Source organism: Mastomys coucha, unplaced genomic scaffold, assembly GCF_008632895.1.
Source record: "Mastomys coucha isolate ucsf_1 unplaced genomic scaffold, UCSF_Mcou_1 pScaffold7, whole genome shotgun sequence".
Lineage (NCBI taxonomy): Eukaryota > Metazoa > Chordata > Mammalia > Rodentia > Muridae > Mastomys > Mastomys coucha.
Window position 1 is genome coordinate 40,511,571 of NW_022196913.1, and position 24,611 is coordinate 40,536,181.

Consider the following 24,611-nt stretch of genomic DNA (forward strand, 5'->3'; position numbering starts at 1 on the left):
TGTATTTCTTTAAGGGAGTTATTCATGTCCTTCTTAAGTTCCTCTATCAGCATTGTGAGAAATGATTTAAGATCATTTAAGATCCATTTCTTGCTTTTCTGGTGTTTTGGGATATCCAGGACTTACTGCAGTGGGAGTACTAGGTTCTGATGAAGCCAAGTAGTCTTGGTTTCTGTTGTTAGGATTCTTGCGTTTGCCTTTCGCCATCTCTTGCTTTTTGGTGTTAGATGTTCTTAGTGTTTCTGGCTAGAGCTTGTCCTGTCCCTGCCGCCCTGCAAGTCCCCTGCGACTCGTGGGGCCTGTTCCTCCAAGCTGGGTGCTCAGGTCTTAGAAACTCAACAGAGAGAGAATGGTGGCTCTCGCCTGAGTCTCTGGCTTAAGGTGTTCCCTGAATGTAGGCCCTCCACTTTCAGGGAAGGGGCAGAGAAGGATGCTGCTGATCCTCATCTGTCACTAGGAAGCTGAGAGGATCCTGTTCCTGCTGGCCTGTGGCTCCCCTGGGAGTTGTGGGGCCTGTGCCTCCCAGCTGGCTGCTCTGGTCTCAGAAACTCACCAGAGAGAAAATGAGTAGTATTGTTTGTTTCATGTTTTTACACTATACTATGGTTTTCAGAATAGCTCATATATTTCAAAAGTATTTATATACCCAAAAGAAACATAGATGATTAACTAGGTAGGTTGCTTGTAAGAGAACAACAAAGTGAGACAAACGTACGTAATAAGGAATACAGTGATTTTTCAGTTACACTAAAAAGAGAAATAGGTTTGGGAGAAATTTGTGATCAAGGAAACACATTCATTTTAGGTTAGGACCGAGTATGAAGCCACAGGTATGTACTACCATAAAGTGAGGCCATGCGAAACTGTTGCTTTGAACTTATAATGAGCTTACAGAATGAAACACTGCTTTGAACTTAACTGTTGACATCCTTCTGTAACTCCCCTTTTGTGTAACATTTTATCTATGAAGTAATTTTCTAAGAACTTTTGTCTTAACTTTGTATAAGAAGGCCAGAGGGAAGGAATTAAGTTTGGCATCTGGGACTCTGCCCCATCCACCCATCAATTGTATGTGTATGGCTTGGGGGGCTCTGTCCAATCCACCAAATGTACATATGTAAAAAAAAAAAAAAGAATTTGTCTAAAAATTAAGTCTGAGGGTATGTGGATGTCTCTTTGTACGTATGTGCACATGTGAAGTACATTTGGAGGAGTTAGAGGGGACAGTGCAAGTGTTTCTATTTTATTCTATTCTAGTATTTATATTTTATTCATTTGAATTTTATTTCCATACATTAAGTTACCTATGAAATATGAGATTAATTTATTTCATAGCCTTGGCTGGCCTGGGCCTCACTTTGCAGACAGACTGGCCTTGAATTCATAGAGATCTGCCTGAATCTGCCTCTCAAATGAAAGTGCTAGGATTAAAGGCATGTGCCATTATTATGCCTTACAAGATGAATTGTTAACATATTTGTATGCACAAAGATAAATTCACAAGTATGTGGATATAACCCTGGAAGATGAGATAAGACATATGAAGAGCTTCTACAGTCCTAGTAGCCAGTGATGCTCAAAAAGTGTCTGTAGTCATGGTGTTAATAATGACTGATGACAGGATTTTACCCTAACCGACCTAGAGTCAGAATCTCTGACTTTCATTGTGATGGTTTGTTAGTAATCATAAGAACACAGCCTAAAGTAGGAGATATTTAATAGTTCTTGTGCATGTTTTTTCTTGGTTCTTCATAATATTTTCTAATTGCTTTTAAATGTAACATAAGTATAAGTTACTTAAATATATGAAGGAAACTAGTCAGGAAAATTATATTGCCAAGAAATAAAAAAGAATGCATCTAGCCAGTGTTGGTAGTCTTGACAGGTGAATACTCTTTCCTTTTGGTTATTTGGTCAATGCTGCTGTCTTATGTCTATGCTAGCTCTATCTGAAAAAGCAAGGAATATATGCATATATATGTATATATATATATATACATACATACACACATATATATACATACATACACACACACATATATATATACACACATACATACATACATTCACCCATATTTATTCTACATGGATCCTAGTCTTATGTATAATATATATTACATACATTATAATATCATTCATATATATATACATTTATATACATATATATGTGTATATATATATATGTGTGTGTGTGTGTGTGTAAGATTATACACATATGATAAATTAGGGCCTGATCCTGCCTTTGGTGATTTCTCTGATGACCTGTTGACTTATGTGAAGCTACTAGAATTGAATTTGGTTTGTCAGTCCTGTCTTCAATTTGTTGACATTTGACCTTGAGAGAGTAGGTTTCCAAGCTGCATGTACTCATGCCCTGCAGAGTTCTAGTCCTGAATTTCTATTTTTAAATCCCTGTCTAAAACCTGAGGAACTTTCATTGCTTTCAGTGGTTAGTCTATTGTAAAAGCTTTGTCTGCTTCACTTGTGTCTCCCTCTGATCATTTGTGATCCAGTAGACAGTTTAGGCCTGACTAGACAAACATGCTTTCCTGAGACCTGGCAATAAGAAGCAAGTTCAATGCCAGGAGAAGAAGAGCCATAGTTAACAACACTATAAAATTATGTTGTGTTTATCCTTCAATGTTGGAAGCCTTATGCATGGATGAGCTGTATCTGTAATGCTATCAATAGATATGTTTTTATTCTTTGTGTCTTGTACTTATGCCCTGATGTTATTTTTGACCAGTGTTGACATCTATAATTATTTTAATTAAGTGCACAGATGTCTTTCAGATAGAAAGTATTGAGTACTTATTTTGGACAAATATTCTAAGTTTGAGATTAACATGTTTTTGAACAACCACTAATTGGTTATAATGCAAACTATGGTTGCTTTGGTTAGATGAAACGAAATTATACTGATTTGTTTAGCATGAGAAAATTTTTTGTGGAAGTTATATTAGCAACAGTGAAATAGCTTATGATACTTAGCAAAGAGGAAAGTGAAAAATGGGTAATGTTTTCTCTGAAACACAATAACTTTTTTGTAGTTGTATTGCATAGTAAATGTTACAGTTAGACATACCTGTACTCACCCTTTAGACAAGCATAGATTTTTCTTGTTGGTGTTTATTGACTGCAGAGGTTCTGGCTTCACTTGCTTGATGCCTTTGTGGAGGCTGGAGCACAGAAAACAGGTTCAACCCAGAGGTCTTGTTAGACTTCATAAGATAGCTGCAGAGGTATGTGGGTAGTTGATTTGATTTCAGTTGCTTCCCCTTAACATTTTAGTCTTACTTATAAAAGTTAAGCTGGGCGGTGGTGGCGCACGCCTTTAATCCCAGCACTTGGGAGGCAGAGGCAGGCGGATTTCTGAGTTCAAGGCCAGCCTGGTCTACAGAGTGAGTTCCAGGACAGCCAGGGCTATACAGAGAAACCCTGTCTCGAAAAACCAAAAAAAAAAAAAAAAAAAAAAGTTATATTTTGGGGGGATTAAAATATATCCAAAGCTGATTGCTTTTTTTGTAGTGGACACTCTAAGGATAGCCAATAATCTTTCCTCTAAGTATATTATTCAGGGTTATAAAACATCGCAAAATACAGTCTCTTCTTCTAGAAAAGCAAAGAAGTTGTGGTCCCATGATTTTAAAATCTCAAGGCTCCCTTTATGCCCAAGTCACCAGAAGTTGTGGGTGTTTTAAAATGTTGTGGTGGCAGCCACAGTGTTTGTTTAGAGCCACTGTTTGGGATGTACAGAAAGAGAGTACAGGAGAAAAGAGAAGGAAAAGAGCCCTGGCATTTGTTACCTTTCTTATAGCTCTGACAAAACACTCAACAGAAACAGCTTATGGGAGGAGCGCATAATTTTGGTGTACACTTTCCATCTATCATCATGGAGAAGGTGTGGTGCTTTGGAGCAATAAGTGGAGTTCTTCACATGCTGTAAGGACATGATTCAGACTCTAGGCAACAATAGAGGCCAATATTTATCTTTCACAGTGCACCCGTGGAGGCTACGTGTCTAAAAGGTGCAAAAACCTGCTGAAGTAGCACCATCAGCTGAGAAGCAAGCATTTAAACACAAGTGACATTTCATGCCAAGCCACTGAACACTGCCACCCCCCCACTCCTTATATGTTTACTGACTTTGTTAAGTTTTGATGTCTGACTTTCACTCATGCATGGTTAGGTTGCAATGACTGCTCACTTCTCTGGCTTTATTTTTTAGCATATAGCATATCAACTCTTTTGACTTGGAGATAAATTGACATATTAGCTGGAAAATCTAAAGTATGTGCGTGCATGCGTGCGTGGTGTGTGTGTGTGTATGTGTGTGCGCGCGTGCACACGTGCGTATGTTTGGGAGCCTTTATAGATATTCCTTTTATCATTTAAAGCATTTTACATGAGTTAGAAGTCATTTTTTCAATGTAGTTTTATTGACTGTATATTCTGTTATTGTGTAGTAATTAATATAAGATTAGCAGCTTCACATGGCACCCATTTACTGTTCCATATTCTGCAGATGCCTAGAGAGATCTCTCTGGGGAAACTCCTCAGGAGCTTACAAGGCTGAAATTGCAGTGCGTGTACATTTGGACCATGTGCTAACTCAGAACTTGGTTTCTCACCCAAACTCAAATCAAGGTAGGCAGAATTGAAGTTCTTTGAGAATCTGGAAATTCTGGATCATTAACTGATGTGACTAAAAGCAGTGTCTTCCAGAACCGATGACGTTGCTCAATTGGTAGAATGCCTGTGTAGCATGCGTGAAGCATGGGTTCAGTCATAACACTGACTGTGGAGACTCACCTGTAATCTTAATACTCCAAAAGTAGAAACAGGATGCCCAGGAATTCACCTTCATTCTTGGCTATGTAGTAAAATGCAGGCCAGCCTAGGATATATAAACTCTTCAACAAAACCAACCACCTTCCTCTTCATCTTTTTGTGACTCCTAGCCAGGGTCACAAAGCCCATTTCATATACAGCAGGAGCCAGCTTTGCAAAGAAAATATAAATCGTGTCTAGTGAGAATACTGGCTTCTGCCTTTTTTTTTCTTTCCTTCCTTCGTTCCTTCGTTCCTTCGTTCCTCCGTTCCTCCGTTCCTTCGTTCCTTCCTTCGTTCCTTCGTTCCTTCCTTTGTTCCTTCCTTCCTTCCTTCCTTTGTTCCTTCCTTCCTTCCTTCCTTCCTTCCTTCCTTCCTTCCTTCCTTCCTTCCTTCCTTCCTTCCTTCCTTCTTTCTTTCTTTCTTTCTTTCTTTCTTTCTTTCTTTCTTTCTTTCTTTCTTTCTTTTTGAGAAAGGGTTTCTCTGTGTAGCCCTGGCCGTCCTGGAACTTTCTCTGTCAACCAGGCTGGCCTCGAACTCAGAAATCCATCTGCCTCCCAAGTGCTGGAATTAAAGGCGTGTGCAACCACTGCCTGGCAAGATGATGTAACTTTTATATTGAGAAGTTAGACACTTGATTTATGTGTTTCTAGAGAACTAAAACAGTATAACATTTCAAAGTTATAAATATAAATTTTTATGTTCAAGACTTATGCAATACAAATGGGTTTTTAACAACATTAAAATCTGTTAAATTGTATCTTTGACAATTTTGCAAACTAGTTATTTTATAGCTCAAATTCTGCTTCTGTCAGCAAGAGTAGTGGCTCTAATCACGGAAATAAATTGTCAGTGCAGTTTTAAGTAAGGTTTCACTGGTGAGCATATTGTAAAGGGTAGACTAGGAATGCTTGAAGAGGGTTTTGGCATCATCCTGCCTTCGTTTTCCTTGTACGACTCTGGTTGCATTCTCCAGACAGATGAGTTAGTAATGTGAGCCACAGTTACTGGAATGTTACAGTGCTTATTTTGGCTGTGTATTGTGGTGGTGTTTTCTAAGACTCCTTCCTAGTCACTCGATGCTTGTGCAGTCTTTAGTTAGCTTAGTCTTTCTTGATGCTGGGGATATATGCACCCATCTCTTTTAACTCCCTTACTACATTAGGTTGATCAGTTTAGATCCTTTGTTCACTTGACTATTAGTGCCAACAGTCACACACTCTTTTGTCTCAGATTGTGTTCTTGTTAGTACCATCACATTTTTATAATCCTACTAGTTTTTTTTAACCAACTAATGTAAATGTGTCACATTGAAGTCATTGTGCAAGATAACATTGCTTGCAGTGTGGAGTCTTTGATGGTTGTGCTTCATTGGGATGATGTGGCAGGATACCTTTCTTCATTAACTAAGGCATACAAGGCACTGTTTAGCCCATAGGCGTAGTTTGAGGGTGAACGTTCAGAGTTTGTAAGTGTTGCCTGCATCAAGCCTGGCTGTACAATGTAGAATGCTACAGTGTCTTGCATCCTAAACTAATGAAGATCTTTTCTGTATCTTATTCTCCTGTTAACAAAACTTGTCTTTGATCTTTTTTGTTTTTTTTTTTGTTTGTAGGGTCTTATGTAGACTTCAGACTCACTAGACAGCCAAGCATGACCTTGAACTCCTGATCCTCCTCTCTGCATCTTCTAAGGTATTACAGGTTTATATACCATACATGTCTGGTCATAGGATCTTTTGTTTTTTAACTGTTCGAATATCTTTTACATTTATGTAGTATGTTAAAATCAAACCCACTCCCCTTTTCTTCCTCTCCAAATTCCTGTGATATGCTCCCTACCACCTTTCTTCTCACCCTCACCTTTTTGAAAATTTTTTTGAGAATTTCATACAATTTATTTTTGTCATATTTAGTCCCAACCTGTTTCTTTAAATTCTTTCTGCTTCCCCCAACACTCGATATCCTCTTTAAAAATATTGATTTAATTGTTCTTCAACTTCCATTTGTATTGTCCATATATTTCTGGATGTAGGGCTATCTACTAATGTGTGGTTGACCTATCCTCCCGTTTGCCATATTGCATGAAGTCTTAGCTCGAGAAATAAGATAAAGGGAATGCATATAGGAGCAGAACAAGCCAGGTATCATTATTTGCAGATGATATGATTCTGTATAGAAAATATGTTACCAAAGTCTGCATTAGAAATTTCCTACACTGATAAACATGTTCTGCACAGTTCCTCCCTCTCTCTCTGTCTCTCTCTTCTTTCAAATAGCCACTTGGGTAACTTCAATGGGAAAACTGATTTTCCCAACATCCATTAGTTGCCCCTAGCTGGGGCTGAGACTTTACAAATCTCACTCCTATTCCTGCTGTCATTTTGGCTACTTGATCTTATAGCTGTGGTCATAGCCACTGTGAGTTCATGTGTGCAGTTCCCTGTTATGTCCAGAGAATATTGTTTTGCTACAGCCTTCCACTACCTTTTGCTCTTACAGTCTTTCAGTTTGTTCTTTTATGAAATGGATAGAGATGTGACATTGTGGAGATACTCATGTTTCTGTGATTAGGTAATTACCATAAGTTTTTTTATGTTAAAAGTTCTAATAGTGAAATGACTCCCCTAGCTTTTATAGAGAATAAAGTTTATTTATTAATTCAGACACTCAAAACACATGGAAGTGGTCCTTGTTCATTTCAATGGCTGTAAGAGTCCTTGCTCAGATTGTGACAGGGTTATCTCATTTAGAGTGGAACTTTTTACCATCTCTTAATCTCTGGATCTTGACCAGTTGTGGTTCTGTATTAATTACTGTCTATGGTAGAACAAACAAACAATGCTTTTTTGATGAGGGTTGAGAGAGGAACTCTTCTTTGGGCATAAAGATGAGAACTTAGAAGTTTATTACTATGTCTGCTTAGGAGAATAACAGTATAGATTCTCTGATAGGACTTATGACCTAGCCAGCCATAGATTTTTGGCCAATTTCATAGTACCAGACAAGAGTTGTGTTTCATGGAGTGAGCCTTCAATGTAAGAAGAAGAAAGTGGTTGGTTACTTGGGTAACATGTAGATGCTACTGTTGCTCCACTGGGTATGTCTTGCAGGGCTGGACACTATTGAAGCTCACTGAATTCACTGCTGGGTAAGACTGTTGGTTTCCTTCTCTCTAGGCAGCACACGTAGCACCTCCCAACAGCATGAAAGCTAGCCAGTAGATGAAAATTCCCTCTTGATAGCAGCTATTTTATGGAACAACTAGAGGAGTATTGGTGTTGGTAGAATTGTTTACTGAAGCCATCTGGCTGTGAAGATTTTTAAAATGACTGCTTCTAGCTGTAGTGGTGGTGCACACCTTTAGTCCCAGCATGAAAGAGGAAGAGGCAGGTGAATCTTAAGGCCAACTTTGTGTATAGATTGAGTTCCAGGAAAGCCAGTGCTTCAAGGGTACAAGGGCTACACAGCAACCCTGTCTTGAAAACTAAAAAAAAAGTAGAAATTCCTACTTCTATTGGGTCTGTTTAAAGTACTTATTTCATCTAGGTTTAACTTTATTATATCATCTGCATCTAGAAATTAGTCTTTTAGATTTTTCAGTTTGGTGGATTATAAAATTTTAGAGTATGTCCTTAAGATTTTCTGAATCTCTTCAATGTTTATTGTGATGTGTCCCTTTTATCTGTCATTAATTTGGTCCCCCCTCCCGTCTCTCTGTCTGTGTATCTTCGTTATTTTGGCTAAAGTTTGTTAATATTTTGAATCTTTGTAAAGAACTAACCTTTGTATCTTTTTGTTTCTATTTTATTAATTTTTCAGTCCTGATTTTGATTCTCTCTTCCCATCTATTGTTTTGTTTTTCCAAGCCATTCAGTTATCTTTAATTTATTAATTTTTGACCTCTCAAATATTTTGATGTAGGCACTTAGTCTTATTAACTCTCTTCTCAGTACTACACCTTCATTGTGTCCCATAGACTCTGATATGTTTTGTTTTCATTTTCATTGAACTTTAGGTATTTTTAAAAATCCTTCTTGATGTCTTTCTGGATTCATTTGTCATTTAGTTCCATGTTGCTCAGTTTTCATGATGTACTTTTTTAGTTCTCTTTGTTCCCAGCTTCATTACTGTATTCAGGTAGAATTCAGGATATTATTTCAGTTTTCCTGTATTTGTTGAGAATTGCTTTGTGTCCTAAAATATGGTCAGTTTTGGAGAAAATGAGCTGCTGATAAGAATGCACATTCTTTAGTGGTGAACTGTTCTGTAGAGGCTGTTAGGTCTACTTGATATTTAACATCATGTGACTCCAGTGTTTGCCCTTTTTTTTTGTTTTTTATTTTAGATATTTTCTTTATTTACATGCGAATTTCTCCATTCCCAGTTTCCCCTCCAAAAAACAAAGAAACAAACAAAAACAACAAAACCAAACCCCTGTTGCCTCCCCCTTCCCCATGCCTGCCACCCCGCCCTCTCCCACTTTCTGGCCCTGGCATTCCCTGACACCGGGGCTCAGAACCTTAAAAGGGCCGAGGTCCTCTCCTCCTATTGATGATTGACTTTGCAGTCCTCTACCATACACATGCTGCCTTAACAATCCGACCTCTCCATGTGCAGTCCTTGGTTGGTGGTTGAGACCCTGGGAGCTCCGAGGGTACTAGTTAGTTCATATTGTTGTTCCTCCTAAGGGGCTGCAAACCCCTCAGCTCCATTGGTCCTTTCTCTAATTCCTTCCCTGGGGACCCTGTACTCAGATCGATGAATGGCTGTGAGCCTCTACATCTGTGTTAGTCAGGTACTGTCAGAGCCTCTTAGGAGATAGCTATATTTAGGCTGGCTTGCCCTTCCTTCAGTCTCTGCTCCATAGTTACTCTCTGCAACTCCTTCCGTGGGTATTTGGTTCCCCCTTTTAAGAAGGAATGAAATGTCCAACCTTTGGTCTTCCTTCTTCTTGAGTTCCTTGTGGAATGTGGGTTGTTCTTCCTGTATTCTAGACTTCTGCGCTAATAACCATTTATCAGAGAGTGCATACCATGTTTGTTCTTTTGTGATTGGGTCACCTCACTCAGGATGATATTCTCCAGATCCATCCATTTCCCTAAGAATTTCATAAATTTATTGTTTTTAATAGCTGAGTAGTACTCCATTGTGTAGATGTACCACAATTTCTGTATCCACTCCTCTGTTGAGGGACATCTGGGTTGTTTCCAGGTTCTGGCTATTATAAATAAGGCTGCTATGAACATGGTGGAGCATGTGTCCTTCTTACATGTTGCAGTATTTTTTTTTTTTTTTTATGTCTTTCCAGATGACTTCTTTATTGGTGAGAACGGGGCATTGAAGTCATCCACTATCAGTGTAGTGGGAGTTTTAAGTCTAGTAGATTTTTAAAATGAGTTGGATATACTGTGCTCAATGTGTGTATGTTGAGAATTGTGATAGCCTTTGGCAGACTGCTCATTTGATAACTATCTTAATCTAGTCACATGTTTGTACTGAAACTGAGTATGGTTCTTTCAGTGTCATCTGAACAAGCTGATTGTATTTATCTCTTTTTCTCCCAGTCCAGTACAGATGAAATGCTGGAACTGTTACTGTTGACTTTGTCCTAGCTATAAAAATTGAGACAAACTTGCAGTAGAGTAAATATTATATGCTATAACAATGCTATAACAGCCTATGTAGGAAAATTGGAAGGAGATGAAAAAGTAGAGCCATATAAACTTTCTTTCAGACTGTATAGTATCATGGACCTCTGGATGCCTAGGGAGGTAGATGGTTCAGGTGTGGCAGGGACTCTGGGGGTTGGAATGGCAAGCCCTCCTAGGATAGTGTCACACAGACTTATCTGTATCTGGGAGTAATCTGTGAGAGGAAGGACATTTTATCTCACAGATACTCATGTCTGTGTGATTAGGTAATTTCCATAGGTTTTATATATTAAAAACTCTAGCAGTGAAATTACTCCCCTAGTTTCTTTAGGGAATGAAAAGATACTAGTTCAAATACTCAAAACACTTAGAAGTGGTCTTTGTTTATTTCAGTGGTTGCTCAGATGGGAAGCGTGCTGTGATTCTTTGCTCTGTCTTTCCATGCTCTGCTTGTTTCAAGTTATGTGGTCATCCAAATGGATGCATCTGTTTCAGCTCACCTAATGTCACAGAAGTCACTGTGTATGATGTGACAATTGAAAGCAGGCAGGCTGCAGGTCTATGTTTTTATAAGTCTAAAGTATGAATTGGAAACAGCAGTGCAGTTGTGTGCAGGAACTCTCCATTGCAGTAGGCTGGTACCTCTACCTCAGCCGCAGTGTTTGGCCCTGGGATAGATTTCAAATTCTATTTTCTTATACATGGTTGCTGCTAGCTGCATATTCTTATATCTGGGCTCCCACCCTTAACTTGAATATACTGTAGTTCTCTAGTCTGCTGCAGGAAAGGCTGTTGGGAATGTGATCTAGGGGTTAGCGCTAGAACCAAATCACTGCCGTATTAAAGGGCCCATTACTCCAAATGATAAGCTCTGCTCATCAGCCAGAAGCACAGAGTGGAGGGTGAGCAGACTTGGCCTGGGAAACTGAAATTTATCCTTCATCCAAAATAGTATGCTTGAGTTTCATCCTTAGATCTGGACTTTGGATTCTTGGCAGACCAACCTTGCTATGTAACTTCTGCATGTCATCCTCCCTCCCTGTAAAGAGGGTCTTGCTATCTATAACCCAAGCTAGTCTTGAACTCACAGTAGTCTTCCTTCCTTAACTTCCTGAGTGTTGTGATTACAAGTATGAGTTACTTTGTCCAGCTTCTATAAAATAATAGTGGTGTTGAATTAGGGTAATGGCTAAATGAGTTAATGTATATGAATTGCATGGTTAGTGACTCAGTCACTGCCACAAATAATATTATTTATTTATTATGATATATACATATATATCATATGTGCATTATATATTATATATAGTTATTTAGTATTCATCAGTTCTACCAGATCTTGTGCTGGAGGAGATAGTAAGAATATAGCTGCCTTTTGTGATGTTCATTCTTTGCTGTGCTATCAAGGTCAATAATCTTATGGCAGGCAGCTCTTTTTATACTGAAAAATATCAAGGGATGCTAGGATTGTGTAGACTGTGAGGCTTGCTCATTGGCTGATGAGCCTTGGGTTTAGATGCAGTTTGAGTATCCATTGTATAGTAGGAAGATGGCTCTTTATTCTCCAGAGTTTAGAGGTGAGGGCTTTGTAACAAGATCGGGAGGAGACAAGCTCCTCAGGGTAGGATCCAATTACTGAATCCCAGAGGCTTTACAAGAAGTGTGTTCAGAAGAGACATGTACTCCTGCCTGCTGTTTCCTCTTGTGTGTTGCCTTGTGTTACCCCACGACTTTACCAATGAGAAGGCTGTCATCAGATTCTGACCTATGAATCAAATAACTTAAGTATTTTGGTATAGCAACACAACTGGCCTCACATATTGCTCACTGGAGTATATTTGACTGGATGTTACCTCACTCTCGGGTAAATTAAATTAGAAGAAGCGTCTTGACCACAGATAGAGAACTAAATCTAGATCTCCTTGATGTGGGGCCTTCCCTACCAGTTCTCTGTTGCAGACACAGACAATAGGCCCATTTCCTTTTTATGCAGAACAGGGCAATGTGATAGAAAGAGGGAGAGTTTCAGCTCAGTTTGAATTGTGTGCTTGAGAGCAGCAGATGGTTAACTGCTGTGCACTGGCATAGGCAAGAGGCCTGAACTTTAACAATGTTTCTTTTCTTTGTTCTCTTTATCCTGAAGTTTTCACATTATATTAATTATCTCCACAGCTCATATTAGGTTACACTAGAGTATCTGAATAATTCAAATAAATTTCAAAGTCAGAAAAAAAAAGCCTATAATCATTCACAGGCAATTAAAAAGGAAAATGGACTGTCTGATTTTGAAGCATTTTGTCATAGGAAATACAAACCCTTTTTCCCCCCTCTTCTTTTCCCCCAAATGCTTTGTCACAGAAATAACTGGAGAAATCTCATTAAAAGACACCCTGGGGTGCTGGGGGGTGGCTGCATGGCTTAGTGGTGTGAAACAGTAGGCTGTAGACCAGTAGTGCCTTCAGCACCTAGGCACCCTCATTCTGATTCCTGGAAGAGCAGCCATCTGGATCCAACTCTCCCATCTCTGAAGTCAAAAACATGAAGCCAGTGATGCATAGCATTGGCTATACTTGGTGGTTTATGGCTATAATCTAGTACCTAGAGGCAAAGAAAGGAGGATTACTCAGAGTTTAAGGCTAGCCGGGGCTACATTTCTTCTAGCTCTATGTGTGTTATTCACGTGTTTCTGTAAAGGCAGGAGTCTTTCATTCCTTACTTAGGCTCATGCTACATGTATAATTATCTCCAGGAATTATTTTCCTATGTATGCATTCACATTACTTTCATCATTGGAGCCTATAACTATTTTTTTATGAAATGTCAGTTCCTCAAATAAATCTCCTGTGTTTTCATCAAGGTCTCAGTCCCATTTTCCTGTCATTTTTTCACTGCCTGAGCCATTGTCGTAGTGTTCTAGGATTTGAAATCCATGTGCATGGTACTTTTGGTATAACTGAGCACCTACTATTTATCTTGTCAGCATTTTATTGAAGGTTTACATGCATACAGAATGGGCTGAAAGAGCTGCATGTCACATTTCTGTATTCTTCCGTTAATGTGATATTATACACATTTTGCCATCCACTGACCCCTCTCCATCTATAGAGCCATCTTTCTTTTCATGGGGGGGTTTCAGAGTGAGTTGCTAACTTCCTTCTAGCTCCAGACAACTATCTAACTGGAGCTCATATTTGTGTATATGACTGATTTACATACATTTACATACGGTGAAATGCACAGGGAGTAGGAATACATCATCCATCTCTTTCTGGCAGTATTTATACCTGCATAATTCAAGCCCATCAAGGTATTAAAATTATCATCAATGTTAAGAAATACCTCTTTACCAGAAAACAAACAAACAAACAAACATCAAATAAAGCAACAACAGCAATTAAAAAAAAAACCCTCACAGTGGGTAGGGTAGTGTATAATCAGACAAGGCATTTAGTGTCAAGCTGCAGAAGTTTCCTGATGATTCTTGTCAATCCAGGCTAAAAGTATGTCCTCTCTCCTAGAGACTTAAAGACAGCAGATGGGACCTCCAGCTGATTGTAATTGTCATGGATGATTCTGGTTGCATTGGTGGTTTTCCTGATTGCAGTGCCATTGTCCATCCACCTGACTTTGCTCCAGAGTTTTACTTCATGTAAAGAGTTGGCAATGCTGCTGATTCTCCTAAAGACCCCGGCGATTGTCTCCTGGTGGTCCTCGAACACCCTGTCCTTGTAGAATGTCAGGATGTTGTTGGTCACCCAGAACATATCTTCAGGCTTAATGCTCTTCAGATTTTGTTTTGTTGTGAACAGCTAACTTTGAAGAGGAGAGACATTTGGAAAGTCCCCATAACTATCTAAACTGAGTCTCAGGACATGCTGATGTGGAAGGAATTCTCTCTTCTGGGATGGAGCCTCACAGGAAAAATTGGGGTTTGAGTGGATGTCAGCTCTTGGCTAAGGTGTCAGCTTTCTGATCTCCCCTGCGAATAGCCGAGTTGGCTGCTTTGGTATTTATAGCAAGATGTGGCTCTTGAGAGATCTCAAGACATTGGTGTAGGAGCAATGGACAGACCCCCCTTATTTATTGTAAAGTGGCTTCTTCCAGGCCTGTGCTGTGCACCTGGTGGTGTGCTATAGTGTATATTGTATAGATTGACTTTAATGAATAAACTGTGGTTTTCCTATGAGGTTAAAAAAAAAAACCCTTTCAGTCAGCCACTTACTACCAGTACTTTCCATAGGAATGTTTCATTCTAATCTTTTTTCCCCACAAAAAATGAGTTTTCTGTCTTATGTTACATAAAGAAAACAGGACAGTTTGTCTGGTATCTGACTTTCATGTGTTTGCACAGAATAGCCACAGGTCTTTAATGATCAACCATTGTCCATAGGAAAAGCTTATAGTTTCTACTAGTACAGTGTTTTGATATATTTCTGTTTTCATGAGACCTAAACTTTTAACTGGCATAAGACTCTGCTGAGAGTTTTTAAAATAATGGTTGCCTACCCACTCAGTGCCTGGAGAAACGGATTAGAGCCACTGCTGTTGCTTCTACTCTTTGGAACACACACAGAGCTCTTGTTCCAGACAATCATTTTTAAGTGTTGTACAAAATATTACATTTAAATTTCCTGGGGGAGCATAGCTGTTGTGTAAAGCTATTTTTCTGATGTGGTTTTTTTGAAAGCAATTTCTTAGCATATCACATTCTCTGTGGCCTCCCCTTTTGGTGGGAACTGAGAACTTAAGGTGTATGTATATTTTTTCTTTTAAGTCATTTTTTGTGTCGTTGCCTCACTGGAGAGTCTGCTTAAGTTGCCTTGGTGTAGGAAGAATAATCGTTCTTTCAATTTTTTGTTTCATTTTCCCTTTTCTTTTTTTACTGTTTAAACCCAAAGCTAAATTTTATTTTTGTTGATGTTAAAAATGTGTTTAATACTGCTTTCTTATCCATATCCATATCATTATAAACTTCATTCATGAGGGCAGGCCCTCCCACCTGTGTAAACTCAAAGGATAAAAAGGCATAGAGTAAAATACAAGTTCCCCGCCCTCCTTTGCCTAGCTGCCTGCTTCCTTCCCTGCCTGCGAGGCGTCTACTGTGAACAGTGTGTTAGTACACAGTTGGCCTGCATCCTACTAGGCTTCTGTATTTGCTCACTTTACTGATTTATTTGTATCTGCAATCAGGACTTGAGACACTCACTGACACCCATGCAGAGCAGGGAACGAGGTAGGCTCACATGCATACCGCCGCCAAGGCTGAGCCAGGCAATGCACTGCCAGTTGTCAGCTCTCATCCTGGCTCAAGTTCCCTTCCCAAGGTCTGCCTGGTATCATAGTTTGCAGATGCATTATTTTTGTTTTCACTTCAACCACTTTACTGAAGTTCCATCTAGCACCCCTGAATGCAGGAACTTTGTGGAATACAACTGAGAAATTACAGGTGTTAGGAGCTTCATTTAGGTGTTGGCCGTGAAGCCAATGTTAATGTAATATATTACCATGTAGAGTACATTTAAACAGAAACATAGACAACAAGATTTGTATTGATGCTGTGGTAATGATGTGACTGGAAGCTTTCAGGAAATCAACCCCGTATTTTCTCTATGTGCATTGCTTCTTTTTAAGTCTGTAATCACAGTGGGTTTGTAGGATAACATTAACTACCATGTATGAATAGCTTTTCTATATTGGTGATTTAAACACCTTCATGTATTAGTTGTCCATATAAAAATTGATGTGGTCAGAGAGTAATATTCTATCATTTTAGGAAGAGATGACACTGTATGCAGAAGGGTGGACTTCCACTCTTCTGCTGTTGTTCAGCTATCTTCAGGCTTATACTGCTTTTTGGATTATTACAGCTTAAAATGATGTTTGATCTTATACTTGCAGTTGACTTCCTACACTGACTGCACTGGGCTTTCTTACTACTGTCTTTTGAGATCTGCTATGGATAATATATGGGGCCATGCAAATGTCATTGTGAAGTGAATGGATGCTCTGGGTTCTTCACTAAACCGTAATTTGGAAATGTATTACTTTAGATGTTCATAACAGAGTTATTCCTTCTGATTTAGAAAAACACTGCATTTAATGACAGAATATTTTCTCTGCCTTCAGGTAGCTTAAGACCTGACAGACAGGCTAGAGTCTTAACTGATACCGTGCTTTTTTGAGCCACGAATGACTTGTGTAGAAGCAGCAAATACCTACAGTGAGGAGACTGCTCAGGTCACTGATGTGGAAAGTGAGATGATGACTGTGACCTCCTCCTCTTCCTCCTTCTCCTTCTTGTTATAACAAGTTTGTTATTGTTATTAATGACAGGTTCTTGCCATGCAACTCAGGCTGGCCTACAACTCACATTTTCTGACCTCTGTCATTGAGTGCTAGGATTACAGGAACAGACATCATGCTAGTTAAGACAGTTTTTAATGTAGGTAAAACATTAGTGGCAGTTTGAATCATATTAATGACTCTTCACTCTGTGAAGAAATTGTACAGAGAATAGATTGAATGGAACATGGTGGGCTGGTGTTGGTTGGTGGGGCCAGGCAGTGGGTGTTGCGGGATGGGCTGCAGTTTGGACAAGTCAGGATTGTTCTGTCAGGAGACAGGCTTTGGGTTAGTTAGCTTACATATATAATTGTGGTGTTTTCCAGTTTAAGGACTAACAAGTGAATCCTGAAGGCTTTGAGGCTGATGCTGCTGTTCTGTGCTGGGAGGTACACAGGCGGATGTTAGCCTCTGCTTACTGATCCTGGGCCTCTGTACTAGCTGTGCCTGTGTGCTATAACTTACTCTCTATTCTGCCAGACCCAGCATCCAGGGTTTTATATGCAGTGAACTTATTTGGAGAATCTTAGATAAAAATCAGCTTATTTAGATTACTTAGGGAAGCAAATTTAACCCAGAGGTTATTTTTCTATGTAGCAGTACTATTTATAATTCCTTAAAACCATTTTTTAAAACATGCAATTAATGAGCTGACTTGAAACATTTTTTAACTTTATTTGCCATTACCATTCTGCTTGCTAAATTATTTCTGGGTGAAAATCTTCTCCCATTAGTTGAACATTTAAACATTTAACACTGTTATGTACCTATATATTAGTAAGATTAATATAAAACTTTTTTAAATGTAAAAGTTTGTGGATAATTAACTGCACCATTTCTCCCAAAATGTGGACTATAGAGAATAATAGTTAATTTTTTTAAGATAACAAGATAAAAATGAGGTTGATATTTGTTGGAATTAACTGGCAGTTTGCTATTTCATTTGGGTTTCTTGAGATAGCGAGGAACATGAGGTGTGGTTTAGTTTTGTTTTGCTCTTTGTGTATATTGATATGTTTGTGTGTGTGTGTGTGTGTGTGTGTGTGTGTGTGTGTGTGTGTGTGGTGTACCTTGTGCACTGCAAGCTTTTCCCTTGGCATATTTAGGAGGACATTCACACTAATACATACTGATAGCATGAACTTAATTTTACATGACACCTTGAGAAGTTAAAAATAGTGAAAGAGTGATTGGGAGTCACATCGATTTCAAATACGGTGATAGCTTATGTCACTTATTAACCTGCATTCAAATTCATTTGTAGGCTCTTTGGTCTGCAGTCAATCTCTCATGCATTCATTTAATTGCATATTTTAACCTTTTGGCTTAAGACATCCAGACTGATTCCTCCTGGAACTTGTGTTTAGTGGGGAAGAAAAAGAGAGAACTTTTCAAAGTGGAATTGCCCCTGTGTTTTTGTTTCCATCACATGATACTTTTCTCATGGGTGCTCTTTTATTTTTGAATAAATAAAGATATTCCCAGCTTGAAAAACAGGTTCAGAATTCTCATTATGAAAACCATTGTATTTATTATGAAAGATTGATTTAGTAGTCACTTCTCAACTGAATTACACCGATGAAAAGATCCTTCTGAATGGGAAGAGTGAGTTATACACATAGATAATAGTTGTGTTAATACTTGCTCTCCCATTGCTTTTCCTCCCTCAGACTTAATATTTTAATAAGACATTATCTACACAAAAGGCTACTATTACAAAAGACAGAAGTACCAAGAGATTTCTCAGGCGTCTGATCCATATGCCTTGGGCCCATCTTTCACGTGGCTGTCTGCTCTCTGTAACTGTCAGGCTCATGCATAATTGTCTTGACAAATGGCATTCTCATTAATATTGTAATGGGCCTTTGCCAACTGGTGGAAGCCATGTGCTTCAGGCAGCAATGCCCAGTGTCAGTTACTTGCTGATGGTTATAAACCATGCCTTAAATATGCCTCAAGGCCAGCGATAGGTAAATAAATCACCATTTGAGCTAAAAATTATTTACACTTATATCACAAGCCAAGAGCATTGATGCATGATAAGGGGCAGCTGGTGTTTTCCAGCTAGAGACTCATATATGTGAGACCTGCAGTTGCTTGTCTCGAGAGCTTCTCCATTGTCTCACATATGGTTTGGAATCAATTAGGAAAATGCATGGTGATGAATCATTACAGAAGGCTTCATTCATTTGATGCTAGTCAGGAATGTTAAAGTAACCAGTATAGAAGCAGGGTCACTGTTAATCAGAGGTGCAACCATTTCTAGGACTCAGATGCATCAGATTCTGTGAAAAATATATCTGTCTGTAGCCAGTCTTTGCTATTCTGTGTGTTCTTCTTTTTCCACCCTTTATCTCCCTGACTTCACCCCCTATCATTAGATAGAAAAGAAAGGATAGAAGGGACAGAGACAGAGATTCTGGAATCTAATTTCTTTCCTTTCATTTCTTCTTTGAGCCTGACTACTAGCAAACTACAACCAACCCCCTCAATGACCACCAACCACAACTCTTGGGGGCCCTAGCATTTATATATCCTCTGAAAAGTTCCCAGAATTCCAAATGTTACACAATTGCAGAAACTATCTGCAGCTGGCAAAACCATGCCTCTGCTAGAGCAAAAGTACAGCCAGCTGTTGCTAAGCAGCCGTCTATCTCCACACCTGGATTGAAGAGAAAACATAGTCTTATAGTAGTCCTGTGTTTTTATAAGAAACCAAAGTTCCAGAATGCTCCCTACATTTGTGTAAATAGACAACACAAGGAAGGGGGTGAGGGATATTGTCCACACTTTTATATGTATTAATATGTCCTGCTAAGCATAGGTGGCATTGCAGGTGGGTGCTTTCTAAGGTATACTGTCTGTTGACTGTATGTCATGTGAATGATCCTGCTGAGTGGATTGTTTCATATTGAGGTCATAGAAAGAGTTGTGTGAGCATTGTGAAGTGGGAGTTGATCATTCCTTCCCTGGTGCAGGTACTTTGTGTGCATTACCACCTCATAGAAATAATAAAATAAGTGATTTCTGCTCTAAAGTGGTTACTTTTCAGTGGAGCAAAATCCCTGTTCACAGGTAATTACTGAGTGGATCATCTGATGCAAAAGTGTGACTTTCTAAGTTTAAATATTCATACTGTTTTCATTGGTTTCAATGAAGCACATAGCAGATACGTTTATTTGTTCTCAGTTAGTTTCAAAATGTGTAGATGCAGCAAATTCTGTTCTGGTGCATATCAAAGCTGACCCTTTATTGATCTTGATATATTACACAAAGCTGTGTCTTCTGTAAACTATAAGGTGTTCTTCAAGATTGAGATCTGAATATTGTGTGACTTTGTCTCTAATGTCTGACTTCATGGTGACTGGTCTTTCCCTCTTCTCAGAAAGAAGTTTTGGCCAGTGTAACTACAGATCTCGGCTTGTGAATTTTAATTTTTAATTTTAAAATTTATATGTTTATTTTTTATGTATGGTGCTTTGCAAGCATACATATCTATCTATGCACCATGTGAATGCAGTGCCCTTAGATTCTAGAAGAGGTCCTTGAATAACCTGGAACTGGAGTTAGAGAATGTTGTGAGCAACCATATAGGTGCTAAATATCAAACCTGGCTTCTCAGAAAGAACAGACTACTTTTAACCCTTGCTCCAGCTCCCACTTTAAATTTTTTGGCATTTGTTATAGTTGACCAAATTTCAACTGTGTTTTTGATTTCTTCAAGTTCTTTGGTTTAGGAAATTAGTCATTTTTGTTGCCTGATTTTGTTGTGTTCTTTAAAAATAGTATGAATTCTAGAACTGGTTCTAAATCTAGCACATCCTATCAATGTGTTTTATTTCTGCAGTTACATTTTTCTTTTGATTAATGTCATTGATAATCTCTATCTTAGTGTTTTTAGTGCTGTGATAAACATGTGGGTAGGCAAGGGTTTATTTTATCTTACATCTCATACTCTGTCACTGAGGGAGGTTAGGGCATGAACTGATGCAGAAGCCATATAGGAACATTGTTTACTGGTTTGCTCATCATGAGTTGCTCAGCCTGTTTCATTATAGGACCTAGGACAAGCTATGCAGGGATCACACTACCTATAGTAGACTAGGTCTTTTTCTATCAGTCATTAATCATGAAAATGGCCCAGAGGCTTGTCCACAGATCATTTTAGTGGGGCCATTTTCTCAGGTGAATTTCTTTCTTCTTAAGTGACTCTAGCTTGTGTCAAGTTGCCAAAGAACTAGCTGGCTCAGGTAAGATGAGATAAAACTATTTTAGGATCTATTTGTTTTATTGTTAAATGAATTTATAATACCACTATTAGCATATTGAAATATTAGAATTAATAAAAAAACTATCAATGGTAGGATAACCATCTGGAATTATTCTCTAGTACATAGGTGCTGAGTAGTAAAATAGGTGCATGTTGTAGTAACAATTCCAAGAAGAGACAAGAAAAGTAGCTTGGGACTGAGCCATAGGAAGTCTAGTCATAGTATTGGGATTGGGACAGGTTTCCTAGTAGAAAAGTGATGTGGACACATGTGCCCAGAGGCCCTCACATTTTTTCCATTGTTAGGCAGAAGTAAAAGACTAAAGTGGAGAGAAGCTGCTCACTGGGGCCTGGCAGACTAGCAAGTAGTGGACTCAGGATCAAGGAAACCTGAGCCCAAGGCCTCTTATTCAAAATTCTGATAAAAAATTGTTCCCCCTTATAAATAGATTCCAAAACTTACTTCGGCACAAAATTTAAACTGATTTGACTTATGAATTTTAGTGTAGGAGGGGCCATAGCAATTTCTGCTCTTTCTCTCCCTCCCCCTCTTTCCCCCTTCCCCCCTCCCGCTTCCCCTCCTCCCCCCTTGCTCACTTTGAAATTAATTGTACTATTAAAATGTAGGAGTTGGCAAACCAGAAGCAGTGAGAAAGGGAAGATGTGTCATCAGCAGCACAGAGAATAGAGTTGTTCCAAACTGGCTGAGTGTCTTCAGCAGGCTGAGTGAGACTGGTGAACAGTGGAGTCTGTATGGTGACTGACTACTGAGATCTGTGAAAACAAGAAGGTGATATAGCATAGGGAAAGGTGTCAGCTGATTCATAGGGTTAGGAGCCAAAGAATTGAAAGTGTCCAGTGAGAGGCCTATTACTCATGACAACCTAGAATACAGAATGCACTGACAATGGGGGAGGAGAGTAAGAAGTATCCAGGAGTTGACTATAGGTTTATAAGAAGTGTTATATGCTTTAGAAGTCTATGAATGTTCTCTATGACAAAGACTTCTCTGTTGGTCCTGCATATGCCACGTAAGTAAAGTTGACAGGGAATGCTACAGAAAACCCAAAATACTGACAGGAGTATGTGGTTTATTTAGGCTTCATTCCATATGAAGAGATAGGCTGCTGGAGGACATACTTGCATATCATTTCAGTGGTGCTCCTTAGGAGCTCAGTGAGCTGAGCTGGGCCAGGGAAAGAGAAAGGAGATCTTAGGCAGCTCTTCATTTAGCCAGCTTCCCTGCTTTCTGTGAAAAGTGTCGTCTTGGTATTTGATTTCTCAACAGTAAAATACCTTTATAAGATAGTCTAGTAGGCAAGGGATCCTGGACCTCCTGAAGAACAGTTCTGCACAGGTTCAAAAGCAGTGAAATGCTGTGCTTTCTACAGATTCCTAGAATTCCCAGGCTTTCTCAAAGGACGTATCCTTCACAGTGCTGCAGTTTGTGCTGTTACTGATGCTCCACCCAAGCCTGCTGCTGGATTCTGGCTGTGGCCCTCTTCCCACCATCCCAGCAGCCCTATGTAAGGAACTTCTTGACAAGTGGGACTGCCGCCTTAGGTTCACCCAAGATTTCATGAATCTTTTCTTTAGAAGTAAGGCATGTTTTCTTCTATACTAACATGCCACATAGCAATTGAGGTTTCACACATATTAAAGATCTCTTTCATGAGTATAATTGAGAAATGTGTTAGTCAGGTACTGTGAGAGCCTCTCAGGAGACAGCTATATCAGGCTGGCTTGTCCTTCCTTCAGTCTCTGCTCCATAGTTAGTCTCTGCAACTCCTTCCTTGGGTATTTTCCCACGGAAAGTATGTTCCCCCTTTTAAAAAGGAATGAAATATCCACATCAGAGAGTGCATACCATGTGTGTTCTTTTGTGATTGGGTTACCTCACTCAGGATGATATTCTCTAGATCCATCCATTTCCCTAAGAATTTCATAAATTACTGTCTCCTGAGAGGCTCTGACAGTACCTGACTAATACAGAAGTAGAGGCTCACAGCCATCCATTGAACTGAGTACAGGGTCCCCAATGAAGGTGTTAGAGAGAGGACCAAAGGAGCTGAAGGGTTTGCAGCCCCTTAGGATGAACAACAATATGAACTAATTAGTACCCTCAGAGCTCCCAGAGACTCAACCTCCAACCAAGGAGTATACATGGTGGGACTGATTGTTCTGGCAGCATGTGTATAGTAGAGGATTGCAAAGTTGATCATCAATGGGAGGAGAGGCCCTTGGCCCTGTGAAGATTCTGAGCCCCATTGTAGGGGAGTGCCAGGGCCAGAAAGTGGGAGAGGGCGGGGTGGCAAGCAGGAAAAGGGGGGAGGCAACAGGGTTTTGTTCTTGTTGGTTTTTTGTTTTGTTTTGTTTTTTGGTCTTTTTTTTTTTTGAGGGGAACCTGGGAAAGGAGAAATCATATGGCATGTAAATAAAGAAAATATCTAATAAAAAAATTAAAAAAAAAAAAGAAATGTGTTTACACTTGGACCAGTTTCCTAAAATTTACTTCTCAGGAAGTGGCACCAAGTAACTGCCATCATGTTTATGATAGATGATTTATGGCCGGACAGAGAAAATTAGGCAGTTACAACGTTTTCCTTGCAAACGTCCTGCTTTTGTTCTCCTAAGAAGTAAAGGTGTAGGAGGTGGGCCTCACCTCCAGCAATCCTGCCAAGGTTGCATTTGCACCGATGATGTTGTTGAACACAGGCCACAGAATGTGTAGCATACAACTGGGCTGTTTCAAAGGTTTATTTTTAATAGTATTCAAATTTAACTAATTAATATTATTCAAATTAATCAAAGTATAATAGAACTCTATTTAGAAAAATTTAATAGAAATATAAAATAGAATAAAGAATCAGTGATTACTTGCTATTAAACTTTTCACACAGTTCTTTCTATGGCTTCATGTCTAGAGTGTATATATAAACATGTATTTGTATAGGTTAGGTTTTATACATACAATTATATGTCCCAATTATCATTGGTATATTGTTGCATCTCTAGGATTCTTTCCAAAATTATATTTAATGACTGCATAATGTTATATTGTATAGTTATTCCATAATTTGCTTGATCATTCTTTTGGGATAGTCATCTTGTTTTTATCTTTTTCTAATATAAGTATCATTAAATAACTGCATATTTAACTCTTGCTTTCATTTGGGTTTTCCTTTTGATAGTTTCCATTGCTGTGCTACAACATATGAACAGTATTAAGTTTCACGATAGTGCTGAGTTGCTTTCTAAAAAGCTTGTGCCAATAACTCTCTCACAGGTAATAGAGGAAACTGCCTGCTTAGAGATTTTTTGTTATTCATCCTTGTCAGCAGGATGGAAAAAATACTCTGTTGATGTGATTTTTTGAGTAAAAATGGAAACTAGTAGAGTAAAATCTATGCATGTAGTTTGAAGCAGTCAAATTTTATATTTTCTTTCTTTCTTTTTTAAGGTTAACAAATAACTTTTATTTTATTTTTTTTCTTTTTTTTTTTAATTTTAGATATTT

General features: G+C 38.8%; 1 protein-coding gene and 1 pseudogene across 5 annotated transcripts in view; one reads left to right on the forward strand and one right to left on the reverse strand.

Annotated features, from left to right (window-relative positions):
• Window positions 1-24,611, forward strand: part of Fars2 (phenylalanyl-tRNA synthetase 2, mitochondrial) — a 440,651-nt gene that overhangs the window by 56,568 nt on the left and 359,472 nt on the right. Inside the window, exons 3-4 of one of the 5 annotated variants that reach the window (XM_031359624.1) lie at window positions 4,526-4,647; window positions 6,445-6,523. The exons of 3 other annotated variants lie outside the window; for them this stretch is intronic. The gene's annotated coding sequence lies outside the window, so the exon portion shown is untranslated. The remainder of the gene's footprint in view (window positions 1-4,525; window positions 4,648-6,444; window positions 6,524-24,611) is intronic. One more of the 5 variants, XM_031359623.1, reaches the window with a different exon arrangement.
• On the reverse strand, window positions 13,936-14,246 carry LOC116081500 (annotated as a pseudogene).